At 37.2% G+C, this 24493-nt stretch overlaps 1 long non-coding RNA gene across 1 annotated transcript in view; it reads right to left on the reverse strand.

The window, feature by feature from the left end:
* LOC307190662 overlaps positions 1-24493 on the reverse strand; it is a 317362-nt gene that overhangs the window by 284717 nt on the left and 8152 nt on the right. Inside the window, exon 2 of the long non-coding RNA XR_013829516.1 lies at positions 3085-3183. This is a non-coding gene — a long non-coding RNA (uncharacterized lncRNA). The remainder of the gene's footprint in view (positions 1-3084; positions 3184-24493) is intronic.

A 24493-nucleotide genomic window follows, 5' to 3' on the forward strand; every position in this document is an offset into this window, starting at 1 on the left:
TCTTTTCCTCTGTGCCTACTGTTCACACTACCTAGAACTGCACTGTCCAATAGGGTAGCCATTAACCACATGTGGCTGCTTGAATGTAAATAAACTGAAATGAAATATAATTTAAAATTCAGTTCCTCATTCACACCAGCCATATCTCAAGTGCTCAACAGCTACATGCGGCCAGCGGTTACCATATTGGGTAATGTAGATTATAGAACATTTCCATTATCACAGAATATTTTACAGTTGATCTAAAATGTTTTCTCTCTTATAATAAATGCCTGCTCTAGTGAACTAGACAGTTAGGTCCAAACTATATTTGTATTACCTGATATTCATGCCATTATTCCCACTGACAAAATATAGAGGAAAAAGGGAAAATTCAAGGATAATCAGGCTTGGATTTATCCCTTTACCAGGTTTCAAAAGGACTAATGAAGGAACTAGTTACACGGAATTACACAGAAGATAACTAATGAGTTTTATAATATGTGACTAATTTTAGAATTGGGATTCAGAGCAATTCAATGGAATCCTAGTACTACTGATTCAATCTCTTATCTGATTAGCTTTCAGGGAATCCCCAGTAAACTCTGGCTCCTATTGTGATCATTTTTCAAGGCCCAAATTCAAATTTCACCTTCTCTCTTTAATATTCCATGTCATTTCTTCCTTCTGAAATTGCCATATCCCACCCCATCTGGAATTAATTCTCATTTCACAGCCGTGGTTCTATTTTGTTTTATATATCACATTATACTGAGATCACATATTGGTTGAATTCAATAGAATTTAATGGAGTTGAAAAATTATTTACTAATCATTATGAGATTCTACAGAATAAAAGCAGATTAAGAGGGTGACAGGAATCATGCTGTATATTATATACGTAATTATTATCTTAATTATGTAATAAATTGTTAAATATTATATTGATAATGCATTATCTATACATTATTTGATGACATATATGATCTATATTTTCTCTATCTCTTCCTGCCTCACAGTGTTCACTAGAATATTAAAGAGATCGGTGAATCTGAATCAGATGAATCTCAGTTTAGAGGCTTCTCAGAAAATCCCACATTTTAAAAGAGGTTATATTCAAAGGCAATGCTTATTAATTCATGTGGGTGAATGTTGTTGAAGAATTTCAGCAACTGTAAGAGCCTGGGGATATTTTGGGGTAGAAATGTCTTCTAGTAACCTTCCAATCACACTGTATGGAGGGAGTCCAGTTCCAGCTATAGGAAGAAAACTGGACGCCAACTTTTATGTGACCTTACTCTTTCAGTCAACTAATACAGGTCACTAAACATGCAAATCAAGAATTCCATTTAAGAGAATTCTAAAACTACATTTCAGTTCAAGGGGAACCATTCCTGATAGAGCTTGTTTACCCATACAATGAACAAATCTACTGTGGCTACATTTCAAGAAGAAATCAAAGCAAAGCAATGGAATTTATTGCATCTCATTAGGTGCTATAGAAGCATTCATCCATCACTTGCTAACGAAAAGACATTCATAGTCAGCTTCCCTTTAACAAATGTAATCAATACAATTGGTAATGAGAGTAGCAATCAGGTGGCAACACCCTGGGAGGAAAACCAAGTGCTTTGTTTAACAGTAACAACAAAATGTCAGAAAAATTTCATCAATGAAAGACACTTATATTACTAAAAAACAAAAGCAAAAAATCCAAGCCCAGGTGCTTTACACTACACACTGTCTCTGGATTTTCCTTTTTTATTACAGCTTTTACATGGACTTATGACTAAGAGTATTGGCTCTCACTTCTGAAATCTCACTGTGCTTTTGCTGTATCTTACACCTGGCATTCAGGACTAGTTATAGTTGGACTTGTGTTATCTCTTGTCTGTGCTCTTTAAAGGATAGGCAATTCTTTAAACCATTGTACTTTTTGTTGTACCTATGCCTAGCACAACTGAGATATTGAATGAATGTCAGTTGCATTAAACAACTATTTATGTATATATAATATTAGCTTTTTCATATTATTTTAGCTAGTTAGACTCTTTAGAAAAAGCAGGATAGTGTAATGATTAAGAACAAACACTAGTCTCAGTGTTTAAATATCCACTCTTTCAGTTTTTAAGTTGGGCAAGGCATCCAACTTCTCTAAACTTCAATTTCATTTTTAAAGTGAAATTAATAATCATTTTAGGGTTGTGACGAATAAATGAAATAATACTAAAGGATTATTTAAACTAAGGAATTTTAAACTTTTATTATCATTAATTTGGTCAAACTCACACTTACCTTTAACAACTTCCCTAATGCTAAAATAATATTGTAGGGACTAAAATGATCAAGGATACTAATCGTAATTGGCAATTTGGGGGTTCATTTGTCAAAAATTTGGGGATATGAAAGAAGGTGATGTCGTCTACATCTTGTATTAAAACACACTGAAAGGAGTAAAAAATGCCCAATATGTGACAATAATAACTTGTTAACTTAAAGACAGTGCTTTGGATTTCAAAGCAGTTCCTCTTCACAGCAACCAGTTAAATAACCCAACACTTGGCTAAGATGAGTTATTAATTCCATTTCAATTATGAGAGATTATCTATAATTGGCAAAAAGTATCTTCTGTAGTTGCAGAGTCAGCTTCACCAGCCTGATGCTCATGCCAGAAAAGCCAAATGAATAACAGATTTGCTTTGAGCAACTTTCCAAATTTCTTGCAATAAGCCCTGTAATTTGCTTAAAGGTGTAATGTGCCACCAATAATTGGACTGGCTTGAATTCTGTTAGCGCAATGCAGCATCTGCTGATACCATCCCTTCCTCCTAATTACAATTAATAGAGCGCCTTTGACTTTTTCAATTTCCAATTCCAGTGCGTTCGTTGTCCAAAGCTGTTTGAGTCATTATGATTGTTGTTCTCCAATCATGGATTAATTCTCTCAAGAATGAACTGGGAGATAACTGGGTGAGGTGATGGCTTCACCATAAAAACTGATATTTAGGACAGAAAGTTAAGTGTGGATATGTGTGGATGTGTATACATACCCACACACCTATAACACAGATTTAATTTTTAAAAGTATATGGATAGGGGACTTACCTGGTGGTCCAGTGGTTAAGACTCCACGCTTCCAGTGCAGGGGATATGGATTCAATCCGTGGTTGGGGAACTAAGATTTCACATGCCACACGGTACGGCCTAAAAATAAAACAAAATAAAATTTTAAAAAATAGTTAAGATGGTAAATTAAAAAAAATTTTTAAAGTATGTAGGTAGATACACATGCACATACACCCATATAAACATATATTTAACTTCACTGAAAACCCTGATTTATAATGTTTATGTACTATATCAGCTTTTTCCTATTAAATGGGGACAATATTAACCCAAACACTATATTTAAATTTGTCTCCCAAAACATTCTAGTAATTTAATTTGTTGCTTACACTTAATTCTGAGGGTATCCTGTCCCTTTGTTCATGCTGTTATATGTTTGTTTTAGGGGGTGGTTGTCTGTTTTCTGTCGATTTTAAGTTAACTGAGCAGTTATTACAGCAAAACACAATTATCTTGGGGTAAGTTCAGTCACTTCCTTGTTGTACAGCCATAATCTGGCTTCACACACATGAGCTAAACTCCTGCAGTGTGCCTTGAAGAACTCATATCAATTATAATGACATTCATTTTTGCTAATGAGAATGTGATAGGAGAGTCAATACGCTGAACTTTAAATAAACTTGCTATGCTTCAAAATGATTTTCTCACAATGATCATATGTGCACCAGTTGTATTAATGAGTGACTACCTGAGCAGAACCGTCTCATTGGAAGACCTCTAGTTTAAATTTTGGTGTAGTTGAATGCAAGGTTTTAAGCCAAAGCCAAATCAATCCAAAGTCCTTTTCTAACCATGCATTACTTTCACAGCTCTGAAACTCAGTTCCCTCATCTGTAATGTGGAGGTTAATAGAACCTCTCTTATAAAGTTGTTATGAGGAAGAGAGCTGGCACGTATTGGATGCCTAGCAGAGAAGAGATGCTGAAGGAATAATAATGTTCAGATGCTGAGTTGAGACCTAGAAAACAGTACAGAACTTTTACTAACTAAATGTTACATATTGCAGGGAAAAAAAGGCCTTTGACAGAATTAGTTACATGAAGACTCAGAAGTTAGGTTCACTGGCTTCATTTATAAAATATCCTAAAAGTTGAATACATAAATAAATTGATTGAATAAAGTATGCTTCACAACATATATTTGCGGTTATCTACCTTTTGGTTTTGTAATCAATTGCATTACGGAAATTTCAGTCTAGCCCTTAGACTCAATTGATTCAGTAGTAAAAATCACACTTATAAATCATTAATGAATGCTTAATGTGCTAAGTATATTACATGCATCAGTTACGACTTATGACAAATCTATGTGACAGTTATTGTTATTATTGCCATTTTTAAAATAGTTTAGAAGTTCAGACAAGTTAAAATATTAGCATACATTCACAGATTAGCAGAGCTCTGATTAGAACCTCCTGAACCAACCCTAACATCCAAAGATAGCAGAGAACCAACAGAGATTACAACAGAGACACCATTTCCCTGATAATGAGATGGACCCAACAGAGGAAGAGTCCCACAAAAGGGCCTGATTTGGACTCTACTTGAGACTAGCCTATAGAAAGGTCCTGGAAATAAAGAAATAAGTAAATAAATAAGTAAATAAATAAGGCGGGTGCTGGATGCAGCCAATTCCATTTGTTAAGTCCTGAGGATACGCGTGATAGATGAATCTGATATGGATGAAAATAGGGTTTTTCTCAGTGTAGACAAAACAATTATCTCAGAATTCTCAAGTTGGTGCTATAACTAATGTACCCATGGATATATATGGATTAAACACAGTCAGATAAAGATTAGAGAGGCTAGAAGCTGTGACCAAGTCAATGCACCAAAGAAGAGAAGAAAGCACACACTAAGCAAAGGGAACAAGTCTGCGAAGGCAAGTAGAAGATAGCGCTGACTGAGCAAATCCAAGGTCATGATACTGCCACCCCTACCCCTTCCATTTCCACGATGGACATCACTTACTAATCATGACACTTATTTTCCCCCATAGAGCTTGAAGAGACTTCAATTCCTCTGAAACCCAGTGAAACAGGCAGCCACTACTAACGGACATGGGTCGGTTTGAGTGAAATCCAGTGGCTATCTTGAGTATACACTATTAAATAAATGTTTCCTGAGCACTACTGAAGTAATACCAGTCCCTTTAGGGACTCCAACTCACTCAACAAAGTACGATCCTTTCAAAAAGCAAAACAAAATAAAATGTTATCGTTAATAATTCATCATAGGAAAGGACAATGTGAAAACTTAAGATTTTTTTCAAAACCAAATGTTATATTAGAGTTATATAGAGCATATAAACCATTCCCGCAGTTAGAGATAATCTTTAAAATCTCTAAGATAAAAAATAAAAGAAAATTTATAAGCAGAAGTCCAGACACTTAATACTCAATCTAACAGTGAAGGGTGTATTAAGTTTTTTCCCCAAATTCTGCTCACCCCCTTAGTTTATCTCATTGGTTATACAAACAAGAAATCTCTATAACCTTATGAACACTGGCAACGTCAGACAACTGGAAATTCTGTAATGTCATAGAATGCTATGGCTGACCGTAAGTAGTAATCTAGGTATCCGGGTTAATTACTGAAATTGGGGATGTCGAGCAAGAGACAACCTGGTGCTGGTGTCCTGGCAATAGAGGGCTTACGACTGACCACTATTAAGAGATCTATGCCAGCAGGAAGGTAGATAGATAGCTCATCTTCTAGTAAGTGCATGAAGAAGGAAAATTCTAGAAGCAAGGGCAGGCATTTTAAAATCTGAGTATGTTACTGAGACATGTGTTCAAGCACCTACCTGGTCGGAAATAGGGTGAAATATGGTGACTTTCTCTACCTATGCGGCAGAAACTCTAATTATAGAACAAGGCCCCAAAGTCAGAGCTAGACCTGCAGCCATGTTGCCTTGATTCCAAGTCCTCTGAGTATTGCCTTTGGGAAGTAAAAGACCTGAAAACCCAAGTCCAAATTCTGGTTCTGCCACTTATTATTTGTGTAACTTTGGGAAAACTGCTTTGCCTTCCTGAACATCAGTTTTCTCATCTGTAAAATACTGTTAGCACATTTACTCTGTAAGGACATGTTAAAAATTAAATAAGAAAACATATTTGAAATGCCTCATACAGCACCTAGCACATAAATGGACCTTAAAAAATGCTCGGATCTACTACAGAATTATACCTCCTCATCCGCAAATGCTAACAGGATATTTGGCCTAAAATTTGATGTGGAAAGGGGAGAAAACTGAACTTCAAGTGGCTCCTCCACTGTGGATATATTGTGTCAAAGGAAAGTGGCAAACTATGGACAACAGGTTCAGAAGTCATTGAGGGCTTATTCCTCAAATCAACATTGGATTGATTTTTGGAGCAGCTCAGTCCAACAAAAGAAAGGATAAAAACAAATATGATCATTAATAACTTTATCAGAAGGATGGACATACTGACAACTTGGGTTTGTTTTTTCCCTGTGAGGAAATGCCCCAAATAAAAATAAAGGTGACTGTTTTCATTTCTGCAATGACAAATTCAGCTTTAGTGCAACTTCCTGAAGTAAGTCCCCCTCAACCATATGCACGGAATGAAGCCCACTGATCCCTACTTTTGTCCATGTTAACTCTTATCTATATGGTGCGTGGAAAGGCTCCTACATGTTGCTCAGCCTCAGGACAGTCAGAACTTCCTGCAACCATTTCCACAAGATTGAGGCTGGGAAGGTTTGGTTTGGGGAAGATGTAAATAAGGGAGACTAGAGCTCAGCTGTGGAAAAGTAGTGGCAATATGTGAAATCGGCTTGTAGCATGTCATTTCATATGCATTTAATGTTTTGATACACTGTTGAGAAGAACTGCCAATGAAGTACCTTCCTTGCTGCCATAGACAAGAACACACAAAAATTCCTCAATATATAACACAATATAACAATATAACAATATATATATAACACAATATATATATATAACACTATATATATATAACAATATATATAACAATATAACTATATATATAACACAATATATAACACAATATAACAATATAACAATATATATATATAACACTATATATATATAACTATATATATCACACAATATAACAATAATAGGTTATATTGTGTTTGCCTTCCTTTTTGGAAAGCTGTATAGGAAGATTTTAAATACACGGTCTCTTTCTGTAAATACACAGACCTAGATAGATAGATAGCTCATATATACATCGTATACACACACACACACAAACATACACATACATATCACATATCTATCAGGGATGGTTACGAAACTCAGAGATACATGAGATATGTGATACGGTTGTATGTATTATATATGGTTTACATATGTATTTTGCAATATATATATGTATGTAGCTTTCTAAATATTATATGATATTTGGGGAACTTTTTCTTGTATGAGTATTAGTGAAAGTCACCTAAGACTAAGAAATAACTTAGTCTTCAACAACATAGTTCATGATTGCAGTAATTGTAAAGTGCCCACAAGATAGTACAGATATCAAACAGTACAAAGCACTGCATCTGAACCTTTGGACACCACTACCTTCATCTTAAATCTACATAATTATTGCAATACATTTATTCCAGGTCATAACTCTTTCTGTTTTCAAAATATATTACATAGAAGCAGAGAGAAGCAAATGCTGTCTTTTAGATGGATAAGACATGCAGAAAAAATGATTATTTCTTTTCACTGCAATAACCATTCACATAACTCATAGAGTGATAATTTCTCTCCAATTAGGAACTATAAAACTAATAAATATGAGTGAGCTCCTGGATTACCCGTAAACCTCTGTACAATGTATGCTAAATTTTCTATATGCATGTAATGTGTAATGTATATTTTTTTAGGGAGAAGATCCATAGCTTATGAAGGTTCTTGGATATGTGATTCCCACCAAATATAGCAATAAACAGCTACTGCATTTGAGTATGTTTGTCTGTAGTTGTATCTCAAACCTAAAATTGCAGCTCTATAAAAAATGAATTATTGGGCTTCCCTAGTGGCGCAGTGGTTGAGAATCCGCCTGCCGATGCAGGGGACACGGGTTCGTGCCCCGGTCCGGGAAGATCCCACATGCCGCGGAGCGGCTGGTCCCGTGAGCCATGGCCGCTAAGCCTGCGCGTCTGGAGCCTGTGCTCCGCAACGGGAGAGGCCACAACAGTGAGAGGCCCACGTACCACAAAAAAAAAAAAAAAAAAAGAATTAATGGTGGCACAGTGAAATATGGTAAGGGATGCAACCCCTTAATTTTCTACTTCTGATTTCACTAAGGGTGGTGACAAAAAAATGGTCATCAAATGTGCAGATATGTTTGTGGGATTTACTTTGAATAAACTGCCAGGGAATACTAATTTAGGCAAGGGTTTTTAAAGAGTTGTTGCACACATGTACTTTATGCTAATTAAGAATGCAAGAGTATTACCTTTTATAGCTCAAAAATCAATACAGCTATCTCAAATATCAGTATCCAATATTATGGATTTTACTTTTAGACAGGGATAGGATACCTTCATTTTAAATTAGGTAATCTCAAACTCATGCTTACTTTTATCTACATTAAGTTCTATACCAAGTCTTACTCATCAATATACACAAATAGAAAGAGTCAACACAGCAAAGAAATTCCCCTGAAAAATTCAGGATATTTCCTCTTATCTCCTATAGTGTGATAGTCTTTAGGCTGAAAACTCTTGGTATTCTGATTTGTCCTTTTTTCTGACATTTGCTGACGTTTCCTCATTGGAGGAAGAATGGCTAATCCAAAAGGCTCATGTTCCGGTGGGCAGAGTCCTATCAGGGTCAGTCTTGATGTGCAACGTTTCTCTGGCCTCCCAGACATGTGTGTACCTGGGCACACAAGAGGGTTTTCACAGCCAGTCTCCAGGCCATGTTAAACATGGTCTGTCTCTATAACCCTAAGTCTGTCTATATTCTAGCTCTTCCAGAGCTCCTCCCTGCAACTAAGTCAACAAAGTCATATAGCCCAAGGTGTGGATTTGAGAGGATTTACCAATCCTTCACATGCTGTCTAATCCAGGACAGCAGTAATCAAGTTCATACTTTGCCCCATTAGGCTCACTATTTTGTAACATACTCTTAACAGCTAGCACTATGAAACAGAAAAAGAATGAGAAGCACCTAAAGCCAAACTTCCAGCAAAAAAGCATGGACTTAATATTTGTAGAATACTCTGAGAATCTAAAGAAAAGGAGAAAAAATTAAATAAAAGCAGAAACAGAACCTGCTACGCATGATCTTGATAACCTAGGTATTAGATTCCAGGTACAAAGAATGTGGGAATAACTACAGATATCTTTGCCGAGGTCTCTAGAAAGTTTAGATTTGGAGCTACCACCGACCAAAATCCAACCGCATCATGAATGTAAGGTCAGGGCATAGGAGCACACTCAGTATACTGGCGAGACAACAGGCCTACCAACTTTACACCGTTAATTAGTATTGAAAACAGTTAACAAAATCACCTGCAGCCTACAACCTTCATGTTAAAACTGGCCAGGCAGAGCTTTCTCTCAAGGGACCACAGAATCTAGGTTGTAACGCTGTTATACACTATCTCTACTCAGTGTCAGAGAAAAATGTTTAACTCAGACTTCCCCGTTTTATGAGGGGAAAAACAGAAAGAATTTTAGGTTGCTATTTTGTTTTGTTTTCTGAAAAAAATTAACTAATGAGAGATTTTTTAAAATCCTGCAAACCAGGAGAAAGTTCTGCCTCCTAAGTAGAATATAACTATAAAAACCATCTATTTTGGAAAAATTGATTCATTCCCTAAAAGTTTATTAACTAACTGATGCATGCAAATGTTTTAGAGCCTAATCACCAGCATCTATTAGGTGGTATTTAACATGAAACATAAAGGAATATGGCTAACAAGAGCCCCACAAACTAACGTCTTGAAACAGTTGAGGTGATTTCAATAGATGAAACATTTCTACCAGTGTAGGTCACAATATACCCTCAAAACTCTTTATGACAATTATTTTTGCCCAGATTATGTTCATTTTTGTTTGCCACCAGGAAAAAATAACAAGCTCTAAATTTTACAAAGGAAGAATATTTAAGTATTGCTGAATTAAAATTGACTAGATATTATAGGTGATTCATATGCTTAAATTGACGGTTCCTGCTGTTGGTTAAAGTGACATGGTGAACCAGAATGAAAAGGAACCAATTTCTCAAATGGGCTCTTTCTTTGGCGGCTGGGAAACAGAGGTTGTGGAAAGAGGTCCCAAGAATGATCAATCAGTTAATAGGTATCAAATGGTAATGCTGATGACTGTGGGTGGGACCTTGGATGTGGCCTTAGCTGACATCCAAAGACAATCAACTGAATCAAATCCATCAAGAAAATGACATAGTTACTGGGAGTTCAAGGAGCTGAAAAGTAAAAAAAAAAATTTGAACTGAGGTTATGTGATAGAGATGGCTACCTAAATACTGCCTCAGACCAATGGATAGAGGGGAAGTCTATGTCTGATTCAGCTGCCTCTCAACAGGTCCTGACTTGCAGCTCCTAAAAGATGAATCAGAATTAGAGCAATTACATGAGAATCTGAGCAAGATTGACCTTCCAATTGCTTCTCTTCCGTGGATTCCTGGCTTCCTTGATTTCACCTTGAATTTTATCATGGCTTCTTCTATCTCTAGATCTTGATCTGAATAGATATTCTTGTTCAAGTTATGGCTGTTGAGAGACCCCTGCTGTCTGCCTCTTGCTCAATTTTCACATTATCCTCAGGAGGAGTTTAACTCCTTGTGGCTACTATAAACAACGGCATCCACCTGGTATATTACCCATATCCCCATTCCTCGGACTAGGTTAGAACTGCCTCTTCTATGACAGATCTATTAGCCATGATACACCATTTATTTCCACACTTGTTAATGTAGGTCTTTCTGCTGATCTGCAATTATTTAAGACAATACAAAATAGATTTCATAAGAAGGTCCAAAATCAATTTGTAGAGATGTGTGGAAGTCTCCACAGAAATGGATTCAAAGGCCATATCAAAGCTCAATAAGATAGATTCCAGGGCCACATCTAGATTCAGTGAGAAATAGCATATTTATGGATTAATATTAGTCAACCATGATACAGGATGCAGAATCCCCCTTTGTCTCCAAGTTGAACCCATAGGGCACATGCAGCATGTTTTCTTCCCAGCTTCCCTTCACTTAAGAGAACTACCTCTCCCATGTTCATTGGGCTGCAGCTTCAATCTTCATACTACTAAACACACCTATTCTCCTGTCTCTGCCAACCTCATTGATGCGAATGTTTTCCAGGCCTTCCAAGCATGTTACCTGTCCTCCCACCTAAGTAATTCTTACAAAGTGTGAGCAAACGACCCCAAAGCATATTCCTTTCTGAGGACAGATGTAAGATATCCAGGAGGAAGAGGCATTCTCTTTCCGTGTGAAGTTGCTATGGGATGATATATTTCTGAAGCTGCCGGTGGCCATCTTTCCCAGTTGCATGGAGGATGACCACCTATATAGAAGCAAACAAGGCCAACACGTGCACATAAACACATACATACACACACAACTAAGAAGCAGGGATATGCAGTGTTGAAAAATGGACAAAGAGAGGGTATTCTAGAGGCATTAATAATTTTCCTATTCTTCCCACTGAGGAATTTATTTCTTTGTAATTATTTCTTCGATTAGGTGAACTGCATCCTGTTTAGCTAAACACGTAATAATTTCCTTTTTACTCAAGACGTTTACTCTTTTTTCCCCATAATATTTATTCAGTGCTTATGATTTGCAAGGCCACTTTTTAGATAATGGCAATACAATTACAAACAAAAGAGATCAAGCCCTGACTTAATGGAACTCACACTCTAATGGAGAGAGAAACGGTGAACAAGATATGTAAGTAATAATTTATTTAAATTGTGTTAGGTACTGATATATGCTAAGGAAAAGAAAATAAAGCAGAGTAGCAATATGAGTGCTGTTGAAGGTAAAGAGAAGTTCAAATTTCATATTGTGTAGTTAGGAAAAGTATTGTGAATTAGGCTTCTGTCACATATCACCAAAAACATTTTATTACAAAGCCCAATATAACGTGAGTTCATCATCCTGTTAATTTTATTTACCTTTTTAATTTTAGTCTTCCACATTACCACCATATTGCACTGAGTCTATCCCACAAGATTATATCATGACCTTATTTTGCAGCATTTACTCCACCTTTTAAATGTTTTCATTTTATTTGGTTTTTAATCCTATAGGTACACGTAAATATTTACAGTATTAGGTTGCTTCAAAAACTCAAATTCATATTCTTCATTTGAAGCAACAATAACCAGTTTGTTGTAGTTTTTTAACAATGAGCATGGTTGCTTTATTAGCTTTTGCTCTAATATTGCTGCTTAAAAAAACAACCCCAAAATCTCAGTGGCTCATAACAACATTTTATTTCACACTTATGGTATGGCAGATTTTTTGATCTCACGATGGATCAGAAAAGCTTGAGAGAGATAAGTGGCAACCTGCTTAAGGACATGGCTCAGAAATGGTACCCTATCATTTCCTTCCAAATCCCATTGGTCAGTTCAAGCCACAGGTCAAGCCCAATATATGGGATGGAGGAGTATATTCCACTCATAGTGAACCACTGCAAGGGCAGAGAGGAAAGGAAGAATTTTTAATAAAAAATACAATCTACCATAGTCACTAAGTTTAATTCTACAAACTGAGCACTATTATACTAGGGAGTGATCTAAATACGGCTACACATCAGAAATTCTAGGAACTTGGCCCTATTCAGGTTACATAGGAAGATCTGCCAGAAGGGAGGCAGGACTTAAAAAAAAACTATGGAAAGGTGATATGCCCATAAAAGGAATATCTCCATGTAGTTGCCTGAACATGCCATGCTACCAGATGCCCCCCGCCTTCTACCTGAAATTCTCTGTCCTTCACAATTGATACTATCCTTAGCAGAGGCCCAGCTCAGCATTCATTCCTAATGTAACTTTGCTAACTATATTGGCCCTTTAAAACAGAATGTGTATATGACTGTAACACATTTATTGTTATTATCAGAAATGTGCTATAATCCAATCGTTTATCAGCATTATGGGTTCTCTGAAGGTAAGCACAGTATATTCACTGCTGTACATCAAGGTTAGTTTAGTTCCTGGCTATAGGGATATTCAAATATCAGACAATCCATTTAATCTAAATGATCTTAAGATTTCTTCCTACTCTAATATTAAACACAAAGCACTGTGTTGTCACAAGAGTTTGGAATGTTGTTCTGATAAAGTAGCAATGATTCTCCAGTCTTAGTGCTAAAAGTCCTAACAATAATCGAAAAAGTTACTCTGCTTGCTGCATTTAACCAGCATTTGCTCCAACCTTTAGCTCCCTACCTTGGATTTCTTATCCTCAGGGTCCTCTTTCCATTCAGCGTTCAGTTGTGCTCAGTCTTTGGATTGCTGTTCATTCTGCCGATCATTTCACGGCAATGATTTTGGCAGACAAAGCAACTCCTATGCACAGCCAGGTGTTCGCTTTGGCACCCTCACCAGTGGTAGGGGTTGACTCGGATGTTTCCCACACCTGTGAATTGGCTGCCCAATCTTAGCCAGCTCCCATGAACTTAATTATCATGCTCAATTTCAAAATTAAAAAAAATAGTTAAGAGAGCATGCATAAAATTTCAGATGCTGCTGCTTCTTGCCATCCCCTGCCATGTCCTCCTCAACAGAGCACTACTGTAAACAAATTAGTGTTTCTTCATCATCATTTTATCTTGATCTGTGGGATGTGGAAATGGAATACAATTCATTATGTCTGAAGAGCTGATTAATTCCAGGGATGAAAGCATCTCTGTGCTTGCCTATCAGATTGTAACTAAGGTGTTCAACCTATAATCCATGAGTAAGTGAAAGGTCCAGGAATGATTTTGACATTTAACATGTCTTTTTTTGAAGCATGTTACAATTTTAGACATCAAAAGTTGGAATTTTATATTAAAATAAAATTGTAAACAAAATTAGACCTCAAATACTCTCATATCTTTCCCTTTTCTCTCAGCCAATAATGTGCTGTATTTCCTTAATGAAGAATGTTTTTGTAGACTCTGAATTGCCATTCATTTGTTTAATACCTTTCCTGCTGCTCCATTTGTTTTATCTACTGTACCAACCTATTGGTCAAAATCCCATGTTTATTCTCCATTACCAAAACTAGGGTACTCTCAAAAGAATAGGCATATAGATCAATGGAATAGAATTGAGATTCCAGAAATAACCCCATACATTTATAGTTCAATTATTTTTCACAAGGGCACCATGACAAATTAATGGGGAAAGAATAGTCTTTTCAACAAATGATGCTAGGACAACTGGATATCCACTTGCAAATGAATTAAGTTGGACATCTTCCTCCCAACATAGTCAAAATGAATTTGAATTTAATCAAAAAGCTAAATGTAAGAGATAAAACTTTAAAACTCTTGAAAGAAAACAGACATAAATGTTCGTGACCAGGAATTAGGCAATGGTTTCTTAGAAATGGCACCTAAAACACAAGCAACCAAGGAAAAAAGTACATAAATTGGATTGCATCACATTTAAAAACTTTTTTGTTTCAAAGGCCACTATCAAAAGTGGAAGTACAGGGCTTCCCTGGTGGCGCAGTGGTTGAGACTCCGCCTGCCGATGCAGGGGACACGGGTTCGTGCCCCGGTCCGGGAAGATCCCACATGCCGCGGAGTGGCTAGGCCTGTGAGCCATGGCCGCTGAGCTTGTGCATCCAGAGCCTGTGCTCCACAACGGGAGAGGCCACAACAGTGAGAGGCCCACGTACCGCAAAAAAAAAAAAAAAAAAAAAGTGGAAGTACAAAAGAATGGGAGAAAATATTTTCAAATCATATATCTGATTTGTATACAAAATATATAAAGAACTCCAAAATAAAAACTAATAATAACTCAATTAAAAATGGACAAAGGATTTGAATATACATTTTTGCAAAGAATACATAAATGGCCAATAAGCGCGTGGAAAAATGCTTAACATCATTGGTTATTAGGGAAATGCAAGTAAAATCAACAAGATACCACTTCACATCCACTAAGATGGCTATAATCAAAAAGACAGACAATAACAAGTTTTGGCAAGGATGTGGAGAAATTGAAACTCTTATGCATCAATGATGGGAATGTGAAATGCTGCAGCCACCTGGAAAATAGCTCGGCAGCTCCTCAAAAGTTAAACACAGAGTTATCTTATGACCCAGCAATTCCACTCCTAGGTATATACCCAGGAAAACGGAAAACGTATTTTCACACAAAATGTTCATAGCAGCACTATTCATAAGAGCCCCAAACTGAAAACAACCCTAGTGCCCATCAAGTGAAGAGTGGATAAACAAAATGTAATATATCCATACAGTGGGATTCAGCCATGAAAGAGAAAGAAACACTGATACATGCTACAAGGATGAAGCTTGAAAACATTATGCTAAGTGAAGGAAGCCACAGAGGACCCCATATTACATGATCCATTTACGTGAAATGTCCAGAATAAGCAAATTCATAGAAACAGAAAGCATATTAGTGGTTCCCAGGATTTGAGGGAAGAGGAAATGGGACTGACTGCTAACGGGTATGGGATTTCTTTCGGGGGAGATGAAATTGTTCTGGAATTAGACAGTTGCGTTGATCTTTTGAATATACTAAAAATCACTGAATTATGTACTTTAAAGGGGTGAATTTTATAGTATGTGAATTATATTTCAGTAATAAAAAATGAACAATCTATTGATACATTAAACAATATTGAGGTACCTCAAAATAATTATGTTGAGTGAAAGAAGCTACACCAAAAAAAGAGTAATATTCTAAGAGTCTATTAATATATTCTAGGAAATGCAAACTAATCTGTACTGACAGGAAACAGAGCAGTAGTTGCCTGATGGGAGATATGAGAGGAGGAAGAGGTTACAAAGGGGCAGCAGTAAACTTGAGGGATGATGAATATATTATCTTGATTGTGGTGATGGTTCTACAGTTGCATACATGTGATAAAACTTATCAAACTGTACATGTTCTATATGTGCAATTTATTATATCTCAATTATTTCTTAAAAATTATTAAGGAAAAATACATACTGAACCTATTGGTGGTGAGTAAACCATCAACTGGGAGGAGACACTCAGACCTAGAAAACTGAGATTATGTGGACATATTAGCATGTTCCTGGCAGTGGGCAATTACAAGAATGTGTGGCCCAAAAAAGCAGTGACGGCAGAAAACAAGGTCACAGGCATTTGTAAAGCCACCTTGCGGCGGGCCGTTTCCGACCAGCAGAATAACGAGCCGCCACACGCAAGATTCTTCTCGTATCACACTTTATTGGAGCACAGCTTGGTTGAAGAAAGATGGAAGGAAGACCCCGCAATCCTATAGCAGTCTGCTTATATAGGGATTAAGAACATGTGTCGCTCTGTGATTGGCTTTCGCCGATGGTGCGATTTGTGAGCCAGCATCGGATAGGTCGCTACTTTAAAACCTCATTAGTATACTTAGCGCAAGCGCAGTGGCCACAGGAAGGATGACTCAGCTTATTTCAGCTTCCTGCCGCGTAGCAGTTAGCTGACCGCGCCCTACATCTCCCCCTTTTTTATTTATTAGAACACCAAGCAGAACATAGCCCGTACGAGGGCAGTTTTCTGTTGGCATGTCTGAGGCACCCTCCTGCGTGCAATACCAATAAGGGCCGCAGGGTGCAAGGGCTGCCTCAGAATAATGGCTGATTCCCTATAGAGGTGCGATGGCGACAAGGCCTCTCTGTGCAAGGGCAATCAGGACAATGGATGACTCCCTATAGAGGTGCAATGGCAACAAGGCCTCTCTGTGCAAGGGCAATCAGGACAATGAATGACTCCCTATAGAGGTGCAATGGCAACAAGGCCTCTCTGTGCAAGGGCAATCAGGACAATGGATGACTCCCTATAGAGGTGCAATGGCAACAAGGCCTCTCTGTGCAAGGGCAATCATTTCGAATTATTCAGGGCGGAGAGCCAGGCTGCGGGAGAATCTCCTTCATTAATAGCCAGAAGTGCCTGAGTGAGCAAGACCCTATCTCGATGTGCCCTGATGCGCACACGACAGACCAACCAGAGACACAACATACTCCAAAGATTCTTACCCCCACCCACTCCCCAAAGAAGGAAAAGGCAGAAGAGAGCCAAGAGGCAAAATCTCCAAAGGCAACGGGCTCCAGCCCGGCAGCACTCAGTTGCACAATCTGAATAATCCTTTGTGGAATTCCAACTAATACAAAGACTTCGATTAAGAATCATCAGGAACATCCAGCTCAGCATCTTCTCTGAAGTTTTCTTCAACAATTCTCGTCAGTCTTGATGGCACCCAGATCGGATCTTGATCCGACGGTTCACTCCGTGTGTCGAGTTCTGAATCGGTCCTCCATGCAGGGCGCGAAGTTCCCGGGTTTCGGCACCAAATGCGGCGGGCCGTTTCCGACCAGCAGAATGACGAGTCACCACACGCAAGATTCTTCTCGTATCACACTTTATTGGAGCACAGCTTGGTTAAAAAAAAGATGGAAGGAAGACGCCGCAATCCTACAGCAGTCTGCTTATATAGGGATTAAGAACATGTGTCGCTCTGTGATTGGCCTTCGCCGATGGTGCGACTTGTGAGCCAGCATCGGATAGGTCGCTACTTTAAAACCTCATTAGTATACTTAGCGCAAGCGCAGTGGCCACAGGAAGGATGACTCAGCTTATTTCAGCTTCCTGCCGCGTAGCAGTTAGCTGACCGCGCCCTACACCACCTAAAAATTATGCCCTAGACAGAGCTCCATGAGAACTAGGTCTTTTCTGTGTTCAGCCTCAGTATGTAGAGCAGTACCTAACACAAAGCAGCCTTCAATAAATGACTGAATAAAGTATTCTGAACTTCCAATGACAAAATGATCTGTTTTCGTTGAAGTCCATCATTATTTAAAACACACACAGGATGTGTGTGCTTTGTGTGTGTAATTACAAGTTGACAGAGAGTCATACATTTAATTAGAGTCTCAAATGGATTTATGGCCTAAATATGGTGACAAATCAGTTCTTTTGACCTAGGAATTAGGATTTTAAAGCTTCCTATTTGAAACTGAGGAAAGAGAGTACTTTTTGGCTCACAATTGATCCCAGTTTGGAGGAGTGATGTAAGAGTTGAGAGTTGACACTACCTGACATTGCTCCCCAGATTCAAAATTCTTTCTCTGCTTAAGAGTTTTTTACCTGGAACTCTCTTTCTCTGACCCCTTGCATGGCAGGGTCTATCTTCCAACAGACAGGAATTCCTAATCTTGCTATATTAGTGCCTCTCATGACACAAATTACATTGTATTTGTCTCCATGCATTTTCCTCATAACACTAATGCATGCCACTAACATTTTTTTATTTGCTGTTTTTTAATCTGACTCCTCCAACTAGAATTCTAAGCTCCATGAAGGAAGGAATCTTATTTATCTTTTTTCTGCTAAATATCCAGTACTCAAACACAAAGACTGGCACATTTTAAACATTTAATAAACATCTGTGAATGAATAAATGAATGAATGGGTGTAAGTATAATAACTTTAAAGGGAAAGCTAGTTGTATTCTTTGGATACTATAAAAGTCGGGTTGGTCTCGCCTGCAAAAATAAGTAAGGCTTACATCCAGTTTCCAGTTCAGGAATAGCAAAGATTCTTTCCTTCCATTCCATTCCATTCTAACAGTTCAATATTTTTTGAACATCCACTATGATCCAAATTTTTTATTAGGCCCTGAAGATATAAAGACGAAATAAGGCTTTCTGTTGTTTCCCCTGTTTGGAGGACAAGGAACATGGAAAGAGAAAACCTGAATCAAAAGATATCATCTCCAGGTAGCGCTTCTAGTGTGCTTCGTGCAAGGGGAGCAGGATGTAAGTGATTAAACTTAAGTTTGAAGACAGTCTGTGAATTTTAATTATCTCTACTATCCCTGACTCCCATTGCCATGGATAATTGAAAGTTGGCCATATTGCTAGGTAACGCTTCATTCCCTGCATAACTTGGCACTTAGATAACGTTCTGCAAGAGAAGCAATTATAGCAATTGTCTCATCGGGGGCGGGTAGAGGATGGATATAAACTGACTCTTGATGACTTTTTGCTTTCAACATATTTATTAGATTTATCAACTTAGCTTTGAAAACCTCAAATACATATGCTCAGTTGTTGTACCTACCAACCTGGGGGGTGGGGATTGCAAGAAATGGGTATCATTCCCGGTGTAGTTACTTATGTAAGAGCACTGAGCAGTGACCACTATGGTCCCTCATTTCCCCCAACATATGTCTATCCAGGAAGTTATGTGAAAGCTATGATTAAAGATTGAAAACAAAAACAAACAAAGTAAAATGTAGCTTTGGGAACATGTTTGTGAAGGTGCTGGAGTAATTCTGTTTGCCCTGTAGATTTATTGGTGCTTTGGTGGAAAGGACTTCGAGGTTTTTCAAATTGTTGAAGCAGCTCTTTTGTTCATTTCACTACCTTTCCCCAACTGCTTCACTTCCTAAGTCAATGCTTTGTGACTTTGCAACAGTCAGTTTAGACTTTCTAAAGCATGGTGCTTGAAACAATCATCCCAAAGCTTGAATGCTGTGTTTGCTGTGTCCACCTTACAGCCATTCCCAGACAGTCTTCAAGGAAGGTAGCTGCACCACCTCTCAAGTACTATTCTGACCCTCTGTAGAATATGCAGAGTGAAGATATTTTTTCCAGCAAGAAGAACCAGCAGGCATTTTAGCACTGGGCTGGGCAGGATCCATTTAGTATTATCAATACACCTGTCAGTATATCTCCTCATATGTCAGTTGTTGGGAAGCTGTCTGTAATATTTAAGGCATGGTTATGAAAATATATCAAACGCAGGTGTCTGAGTCAGAACAATTAAACTCACTGATAACTGAAAAGCCATCAGGATATGTATTTGAAAATGCCAATATCTTTAGCTGTGTGTGGTGGTGTTTGGTTGGTTTGGGATTTTTTTTTTTTGGTAATCCTTTTCCTTTGAGTAATGAACTCTACTTTTCAGGGTATAGCTCAGTTTTCTTTCAACTTCCTTTACCTCTTGTTAAAATTTTTTTAAAAAAAGGAGAAAAACACTTTTAAGCTTAAAGTTATCATAAGTTACGATATGGGTAAGATTCCTTGACCTCTCATTACTTAATGAGCTACTCTCAGGCAAGTGATTCCTACAGACTTACATGACATCTCCCGAATTTTTAAAAATAATCACAAAAAACCAATTTCTAATTATTGAAATTATTTTTCCTCACCATCATCAGAATCTCACAGAGGTCTCCTACAACTCTAGATAATCTGGAAATGCTGGTGCGGCTGGATGATTCACAGCGTACTAGAAACATCGCTGACCCCCCTGATAGTCTGGACCTTCTGCCATGTGCTCCCACATTGTCCAGTACAGCTCCTTTGCAGAACTCAGGACAGTGGCAACTGATTATTTTGTGGCTTTTGCTGACTAAGCTCTACATGTGTGTCATTATGCCAAGTGCTTTGCAAATGTTTGTTTTTTTGTTTTTTGTTTTTTGCGGTACGCAGGCCTCTCACTGTTGTGGCCTCTCCCGTTGCGGAGCACAGGCTCCGGACGCGCAGGCTCAGCGGCCATGGCTCACGGGCCCAGCCGCTCGGCGGCATGTGGGATCTTCCCGGACCGGGGCACTAACCCGTGTCCCCTGCATCGGCAGGCGGACTCTCAACCACTGCGCCACCAGGGAAGCCCTTTGCAAATGTTTTACAATGTAATCTTTACAATAACTCTCTGAGCTTCGTATGTTCATTAAGTCAGTATTTTAGAAATGAAAAATGTGTCTTGAGAGATGTTAGGTAGCTTGCTCAAGGTCACGTACTTTGTAATTGGCAGTGCCCTAATGGTTAACGTGACCTCAATGGACATCATCTTAACCATTATGCAAAACTGACTTTCTAGTTGATAAGCCAATGCTAGATTTTTTTACAAAGGCATTTTCAATTGCTCTTTAGGGGTAGTTTATTAAAGAACACAATGTAAGATAGCTGTCCACATCTTGGGATGAACTATACAAGACCGATGAAGGAATAACTGCAAAATGCAGCTACAACAAGCAGAGTTCAAGAGTATAGCCACACAAGATAGAAGCAGATTGCAACAAGTGTAGTGGGGTATGTGGGTGACGGATAGGATTTAGTTAGATATGTGTACATACAGAAGTTTATTTAATTTTATTGTCATTTCTAGATTTATAAATAGATATGTTCTTAGTTTTAAAAAAATAATAAAGGGATAAAGAAGAAGGTATAAAATCACCCCAAATCCTGCCACTGAGAAATAACAATTATCAACATTCAGGGCACTTCATTCAGGATACTGAGACATTATACATATCTTGTGATCTTGTCAGTCATTCTATCAGTATAGATAGGATGAATCACAAGATGGTTATTTATAAAGACATTATTAAACATGGATTCATATTCCTTATATTTTAAAAATAAAATATTGAGATTATTCAATGAAAATTAATATATTTAACAAAAATGTTGGCTTATAGCTAAACTATAGTTACTAAATTTAAAGAATTATTTCTTAACAGTAAAGGTATTGCTAAAATAATTCAATACAAAATTTAATTAAAAACCATGAGAAATATTGAGGTTGAAATAATTCATTTTTAACTACACTTTACAAGTTTAATTAAGCTGAAACTGTATCAAGTGACTCTGCTATGAAAGATGAGAAAGAACTTCATTTCCCTTCCAATCAGCCTTGCTTTTAAGCAATTGTTTAGGCACTTTTTTAAAAAGCTGAAGTAATTTCAATATCTCTAATATTTCTGATGTCTTAAAATGGCATCCCACTTTTAACTTTTTCCTAGATTTTCTCTACAAGATCCAAAGTGATCTAATCAAATCAATGGCACCATCAACTAAAAGATGCACCACCATCTTAAGTACAACTAAGAATGAAAACATGCTGTCACTTATAAGATGCTATTTATTGTTATATGCGTTCCAATTTAAAAGAAGATAAAATTGGAAACAGAAAAATAGGTCTTAGAATTGATGAAATATGAAACTATTCTCATTTTCAGGTAAAGGAACCCAACTGGGTATAGTAAAAAGATTCGACTCAGCTACTTCACTGAACTTGACTAAGCTAGTCAACAGTCAATAAAGAAACCTCTGCTTCTGTATCTTCTAACTCATCATTCTTCATCCACCAAAACAGCTCCCTCCATTCTAAAGTATGAGGAGGTAGAGGACAGAGCTAGAAACCTAAACTCACAATAACAAAAATAATAAAATGGCTAAATTACTTCCAAATAAAAATGTCTGCTTTCATATGGATCCCTGATATTGGATCATTTTAAATGGGCCACATGCAACCTAAAGTCAACATCTTCTCTGCTTCAGAGGTTGACCAGAAGATTATGATCTCTTAATTTTCTTCCTTTCTTTTGTGGATAAAACTGAACTAATGGTCTGTTGATTCTATTGCATGCACAGCATTTAGAATGACTTATTATACTACAGTTGCATCTTCATTGTCTGGTATTTTATCTTATGATTGATGGAAATTCTATAACCATTTGAATAGTGAGCCCTCTTTGACCGTTTTTAGTTCATTATTATTACATTATCTAAACATGATTAGGTTTAAAATGAATATGAATAAACTCTCTCCACTGAGAATAGTTTTCATTTTGTTCCTAAAGATCAAAAAAGAAAAACTATTAATGTGAATAATATAACTGTTGTCTGTTAAGAATGAAATCCATAGTAGAAGGAAACTGTGGCTAATTTTGAGTTAACATATCCCCAAAGTTTAGATTATTTTAGCATCAAAGTTTTTATCAGTGTTGAATATATGGTTTCATGTCCCAATTCCACAAGAAACTACTTTGTGACATTTGGCATGTCAATTAACCTCTCTGAGGCTGAGGCTGAGTTTCATGACCACTCCTATATGCAATATAGATAGGAAAATGTAGCCTATAATTGAGCAGGTATAAACCCAGGTAAAATGGAGGTAATACTATTATTAAAAGGAGGGTGATAAAAATTGATATTGGGGTATAAGTATCAGTTTCTGTCATAGAAAGCTACAAAAATTGACTTCTATTTAAATAAAAATGAAACATATAAATGCAAATACTTTAAGGGTATAATTACTTACTGTAAATATTTTTTTTTAGTTCTCTTATAAATTTTCAGACAGAAATAACTTGTTTTTTGTTACTGCTTCATAATCATAATACTCTAGTTGAAAGAGGAAGCCTTGCCAAGTTTAGTGAAATACTTGAGTCAACCAGAATTGTAGTAATTGTTTCTTTTAAGCAACTTATGGTGCAATTAGTGACATGGGTGAGGGCATTTAAAATGCATGTTCGTTTTTATCCTGCCCCATTAAAATAAAGAGGCATTTTGTTGAAGCAAGATGATTATCTCTAAGATATTCTTCCTTCATCAAATTTCCCAATTTAGCACACTTCTGAGTTCTCACAGGGTTTGAGTAAAATAAAGAGCATGATAACTGAATTGCTTTAGCAAATGATATCCCCTGATGGGGTAGCAAGAAAGCACCGGAAAGTTTTGAACAGCTGAAAGTACGATGTGGCCTGGCATGAACCTCCTTTCTTGCAAGAGATGGAAAGGAAAACAAAACAAAACAAAAAACAGTAAATAACTTTTTGAACTAATATACTTCAAAGATAAATTTTAAAATCTCCTAAATGGCAAATTTTCTCACAATCTATGCCTCCACAGTCTGTGGTGCAAGCTTTGACTTTTTTGATATTTTTAAAAAGCTTTGCATCGTATTTGAACAAGGAATTGAGGGAGAAATCAACTTTTCATCTCAAAGTGTCCTAATTAATAGCCCCTCCACATCAGAAAGCAGTGTGTCATGCAGTTTGGTGGGAAATTGTTTCGATCTACAGGCCCAAACTCTAACCCAATTCATTCATCAGTCAAAACAAAGTTGTTGTTTAAGAGTGGCAGGAATTATGGCTATGGCTGATTGAAAAGAATGGCAAATCCTCTCCTCAAAAACAACTGAAAAGAAAAAAAAAAAAGAAAAAAAAAAACAAAAAAAAACAACTGAAAAGCCAAACAAATAGACCAAAAACACAACAAAACAAAAACCAAGAAAACAATTCCACTTCTCAAAAATCACCCAAAGGCAGAATCAATCTGAAAAGTATTTATGGTTTCAAAACTGCTGGACGTTGAGTAAGAAAAGTGGAGATCTATGCATTCTGGCCTGGCCTCCCATCT

This window comes from Stenella coeruleoalba (genome assembly GCF_951394435.1).
Source record: "Stenella coeruleoalba genome assembly, chromosome: 8".
Classification (NCBI taxonomy): Eukaryota; Metazoa; Chordata; class Mammalia; order Artiodactyla; family Delphinidae; genus Stenella; species Stenella coeruleoalba.